Source organism: Ictidomys tridecemlineatus, chromosome 4, assembly GCF_052094955.1.
Source record: "Ictidomys tridecemlineatus isolate mIctTri1 chromosome 4, mIctTri1.hap1, whole genome shotgun sequence".
Classification (NCBI taxonomy): Eukaryota; Metazoa; Chordata; class Mammalia; order Rodentia; family Sciuridae; genus Ictidomys; species Ictidomys tridecemlineatus.
Genome location: NC_135480.1, coordinates 47,130,092 through 47,135,960, shown reverse-complemented (window position 1 = coordinate 47,135,960; position 5,869 = coordinate 47,130,092). Strand labels below are relative to the sequence as shown.

The window sequence follows — 5,869 nt, the reverse complement described above, 5'->3', positions numbered from 1 at the left end:
AGACGAGGAATTTTCTGCAGACTCGTAGGCCTCCAAGGGCTCGTTTCCCCACCTGATGACATCGGATATGTGTAGCGAGAGAAACTCCAGCTGGGCAGGATTTTCACCCTTCCCTTTTCTTGGCACTGAACTAGGTTCATGGAGTAGGAAGGGGTGAGGGAGAGAGTCCAGCAACTGAAAACAGGGAGCCCGTAAGAAGAGTGCTTCCTGCGGGTTTTAAAACCCAGCCTAGTTCAGAAGCAGAGGCAAAACCGTCAGAACTCTGGAAAGTGACCAGGTGGGTCTGGAGAATGCTCCATCTAGGCAGCGGTTCTGTGATCACTGGATCCACACAGTTCAAGACCAGCCACCCTTAGCGCCTTAGATGAGCCTGTGAGCCCTTATGGAAACCAGCACCAAGGAAACTGGGTTTGCCTTCCAGAAATTTCCATACCGCTGTGGCTGTCTCTGGAGAATGTGAAGATGAGAGGGCTAATGGGGACCCTTTGCTGTCTGAACTTCGGCTGCCACGTGTGCCTTGCACTTTCTCCACAGGCATCGGGAAATAAAAAGCATCTCCCAGAAACCCTGGCGATATCATTCCAAAATGCAGGTTCACATGCTAAAAGAAAAATATTTACAAGGTTTCAGAAAGAGCTTCGCTGATACCCTGTGGAAGTGCAGCTATTTTCCACACTAATTTGTTTATGGCGGCATTCTTCACAATAGTCAAAAATCTGGAAGCAACCCCAAAAGTAGATCAACAGGACCACTGGCACGACGTTGTGGTATTATTTGTAGCATCCAATAGATGCAGCTATATATGCATAAATTAACTACAACACATGATAACTCGAATGAATCTCATGAATGTGACATTGGACAACTGAGACTGAGGTGTCTAAGCTGCAGTTTCACTTACAAAGACTTCAAAAGCACAAAGCTGTTTTAGGTCTCAGAAGTCAGGTTAGCGGTTCTGTTCAGGAGTGGTGACAGCCCAGGGCCATGTGGGGAAGCTTCTGGGATGCTGGCAATGTTCCATCTCTCCAGCTGGACATTTATCATTTTGGTATAACTTTATAGTAATCTGCTTTAAATAAAACTCAGGTAGATTAAAAGTCTAAGGGTGGGAAAAGATGCACTGTACCAAGAACAGGTGTGAGAAAGTTCTTCTGAATGTCAGCTGCACTAATAACAGATAAAATAGACTTCTGGATAGGAGTGGCATCAGAGGTAAAGAGAGATACTTCATGATGATAAAAGGATCAATTCAGAAAAGACTGCAAGGTGGACATGGCTATGGCCAGAGAGTGGGGAGCTGGGGCAGAGGGCTTGCAGGGGACAAGTGTTAGCAATGAAAGGTGCTGAGACTTTCTTCTTGCCCTGTTGACTAAAGAAATTTGTGAAACAGGCTGCATTAGGAACAATCTTTTGCAAAGAATGAACCAGCCGTGGAAGAGAAGATGCTACAAGCTGGCTGACTGCTGAAGATGAAGTTTTATTTTTGTGGCAGGCATCTGTGAGGTTCTGTAATAGAAATGATGGGCTGTGGTGAAGACAATCATTCCATAAACATGTTTTCTACAATCGCAAGAGTCCTGTTCTAACGCTCCACCTTCTCAACTGTTCCTGAAGGTGCCATTTGTCTGCAAACGTGAGTTCACCCAGTCCGTCTGCCTTGTAAGCATATTTTTTTTTTTTTTGCAATCTGTGTGTAAAGGAAGCTTTATGGCTTGGAAAGCAATGTGCCCTTTGTCCACAAGAAATTCCTGATGATTCCCTTGACCAGTCAACTTTGTTGTCACCAAAAGAACTCAAGGCAGCAAGTAGAGGAAACGGTGAATATGCATGATATTATGAAGGGAGAAATGGGTGGGGGGACAGTAATGATGACTGAATTAGCCGAGAGCTGGAAGATACTTCTTCCAAAGATAAAAATAAAATGTAAATTGCTAGGGTTCTCTATGTTGCTTATCTTCAAAATATGGTTCAGTATAGGAGAAACAAACATGGGTATCACAGGAAAATTAAACGAGATATAATAGATATAACAAAGATGGTAGTAGCTGGATTTAGGCAGGACCGTGACACTAGTACTGTAAACCTTAGGGGACAGCTCTGCCAATGGAGCCGACAGCTTGTCGCACTGAGTGGAGCTTCTGTTCAGTCTCCAGAGTCTTCTGCAAGGGTCTCAACATCAGTCGATGGCCAGTTAACTGGTCCTGCAGCCCCATCCCCTGGGCAGGCACTTATCTGGAAGACTCTTTTGCTCATTTACAACTTGATGGAGACAGCATAGCTGAAAGGAGTCACGGGGGGAGGAGTCTCACCATCTTCAGGAGGGTACCCAACACCTCCACTGAAGAAACCAGATCAGATGCTGTAGCCAGAGTGAAGACGTCTCTGCGTTGGTTGCACAGAACTCCTTGACCCAACAGAGACTTTGGGTTCCTAATGCAAACCAGACAGTAGCAGATCAAATAGCAGATGGTCCATTAGTAGCAGGGGCTGGAAGAGTGAGGGTCATTGTCAGATCTAGAAGGCCTGATGGACAGTGAAGAGTATCTAAAGTTCAAATTTAAAAAGTCTTGGTCAGGGTTGAAATGGTTATCTGGAACTCTCCCCCCACACAATATTATACTCATCCCTAGTTGCGCATTTCAGGAGTTGTGGTGAGAAGGGTAAGAATAGGTGGAATTTAAAAGTCTAACATGTCTCTGCTCAGAAATGTATTTAATGCAAGGAACTTGGTTGTTGATTGTTGAGAGCTGTTTAGTAATGATCCATTTTCTTGATCTTTGTTTATAGTTTTAAAATTTTAAGTATCTTGAATACTTTTGGCCAGCGTGCATATATCATCTGTGCATGTGTTGACCTCATCTGACTCTTGCATGATCTTATTTTTCTGCATGGATTGGCATGAAACCATTATTAAAATTTGGCACCTGTGAGATGTTTGATATATATATTATGAGCAGGAAGCTTAATTTAATGTGGAAATAGATGAGAATTTTGGATTTAAAAAGAGATGGATAATAACTTTTTTATAGTAAAGTTATTGAAATGGAATTGTTAAAAAAAAAAAAACCTGCTAGCAACTTGTGTGTCAGAAACTTTGGAACCCATTTTATGGTGTTCTTATAGACTCTGCTGTCTAGTCTTTGCAGTTTGAAGTTTCACTTGGTCTGCATTTTTCTTTTTGATTAAAATTTTATAATTTAATTGATAATAGAGTTTTTTTTTTTAAAAAAAGGATCAATTCATCAGAAGTAATAATCCTACCTGAGGATAATAATGCCAAATGAGGTTGCTTTGGAATATGTGAAACCAACCCTTGTAGAACTAAAGAGAAAAATAGACAAAGCCTTTGTCTTTGGAGATTATTTTAAAGACTCTTCTCTTAGTAGATGATGCAACAAGTGGAAAATATTAGTAAGGATTTAGACATTATTAATCTAACTTGATCTAACATATAGGAGACCATAACCCATCACTAAAGTATATATCACTCTACTTTTTTTTTTTTTCAAATGTACATGGAACTTCAACCAAGACAGATATTCTGGGCCATAAAATAAATGTTAATAAATCTTAAAAGAATGAAATGTAATAGAGTATTTTTTATGACTCTATAGTAATATTTTAGAATCCAACAGCAATAAGATAGGAAATCCTTGAATATTTGGAAATTAGGTCACTTCTAAGTAAACCATAAGTCAAGTAAGATATCACAAAGGAAATTTTTAAAACAATTTAAGCTGAATGATTATAAAACTATGACATACTAAAATCTGCAGAGTGCAGCTAAAGCAGTGCTTAGGGAAGATTTATGGCTTTGCATGCAATACAGTAGGAAAAAAGGAGGGTTCAAAAATCTAAGCTAAAAAGATGAAATAAATTAAAAGAAAATGGAAGAGTATAATAAAAATTAAAGCAGAAATCGGTGACATCACAAATAATAGTGAAATGACAAAGCCAAAAGTTGGTTCTAGAAAAAGATTAACAAAACTGATAAACCCTGGAAAGACTGATCAACAAAAAATACAAATTAATAATATTAGTAATGAGAGAAGGAATATTGTTGCTGATCCTACAGACGTTAGAAGAGGATAAAAGTTTATATCAAGAACAACTATGATAATGAAAATAGCATAGAGTTCTTAAAGAACTCAAATTCCTTGAGAAACACCACATACCTAAACTGACACAAGAAGAAACAGAAAATACAAATAACACTTTATTTAAAATTTTTGAATTTGTAATAATAATTAAAAAAATAAGATTTCCTACAAACAAAAGGCTGGGCCACATCCTATAGACCTTCTCTTTTTCCACCTGGCATCCCAATGGAAATGTTTGAGATGGAGGCTTACATAAGGCTCAGTCATGAGTGAATATAGAAAGCACAGCACTCCCTTCCACCGTCAACACAAGGACACCACATGGCCGTGCAGGACTGGGATTCGGGTCTTATTACACAACATACCCATCCATTCTTGAATTGGTGAGGCTACCTTGATTGGGCCAAATAAGTTAGGGGGCAAAAAGGAACTAGGTTGACCCCATTTGAGTTAGACTCAAATTAGTGTCAGAGCTGAAAGCTGATTATTCTGTCTCTATGTCTCAAATCTAGTTCCTAGTTGTCTTTATGTTTTCCATGATTGGTTTAATTCTGGAAACGGAATGTTAGAACCAAAACCCTCAAAAACGGACCACCTCAAATTAGGAGTCAGAGAGAGATGGATCAGAAAAAGAAATATGACCTCAGATGTTTCATTTCCCATATGGTGGGTCAATCAGATAAGGCTTCGTTTTTTTTTAAGTTGGATACATTAAGCAATAGAATTTACATATGTAAAATAACGTTATAAAGATGACCAACAAGAGAATAAAAAAGAGGTCAGAGAACCACCAAATCATAGGTCATGGAGGAAGGAGGAACAGAAACATAAAAAATACCAAAACAATACAGGAAAAGACTAGAAAAACAAAGAGTAAGAAAAGCAGAAAAGAAAAAACAAATCAGCCAGGAAGTGTTAAAACTAAAACCAAAATAGCATAATTAAGCAATGCAAAATATATTTATTGTTATACATAAAAAATGGAGATAACCTATAAAAACTTAAGATGGGGTAAAATAAATTTAAGTTGAACTTTCTTCTAAGCTTTCTTGAACAATGTTTCAAAGGCTTGGAAACCTTTTGATTTTATTCAAGGATGACAGGAGGCCACTGAGAAGCTTTAAGAAGGGAGACGACATGAAATAGTTACATTTTAAAAGATCATGTAGCAGCTAGTTAACAAAATCCCTAATAAGGAAGGCTGTGCAGAAGGTGGACTGTAGGGGGTGAGGAGCCAGGTAAGGGGCTGTTTCGGTGGTGATGGCTTTGACATGTTGGCCCAGGTGGAGATGGAGAGTGGACAGGCTGAAATCTGCCCTGGAGGGAGTATTTGCCGAGGGCTGAAGGAAAGAGAGTAATCCAGGATCTCTCCTAAACCCTGCATCTCAGCACCTGCAATGGTGTTGTGCCATTTATTGTTTGGAGTAGGCTGGGCGAGGACTGACTGTGGGGCATTACCTAACCCTAAGGGAAAAGCAAAATGAAGAGGAGAAAAGAAATAACAGTATCAAAACTATTGACTTTGCTCTTATATTTTAGCAATATTTTGTTCAAGTTGCCCATCAGCTACCCAAGTAAAGGTGTCATGTAGGCAATTGGAGATTGTTCTTTGTAATTCTGCACTTGTCTCTTTAGTGATCCTAAACTGGATCTGTGTCTAAAGTAAACCACTTACAGGGCCAATGCACCACCTGGTTCTCTCAGGTCCCCTCATGCTCAATTCCACCTAAACTCCATGGATGGAGCTTGCAGAAGAAACTGCTTCTCCT

At 39.4% G+C, this 5,869-nt stretch overlaps 1 pseudogene; it reads left to right on the top strand.

The window, feature by feature from the left end:
- Positions 1-1,517: 1,517 nt before the first annotated feature.
- LOC101972678 (E3 ubiquitin-protein ligase RNF146 pseudogene) lies at positions 1,518-2,561 on the top strand (annotated as a pseudogene).
- Positions 2,562-5,869: the final 3,308 nt, after the last annotated feature.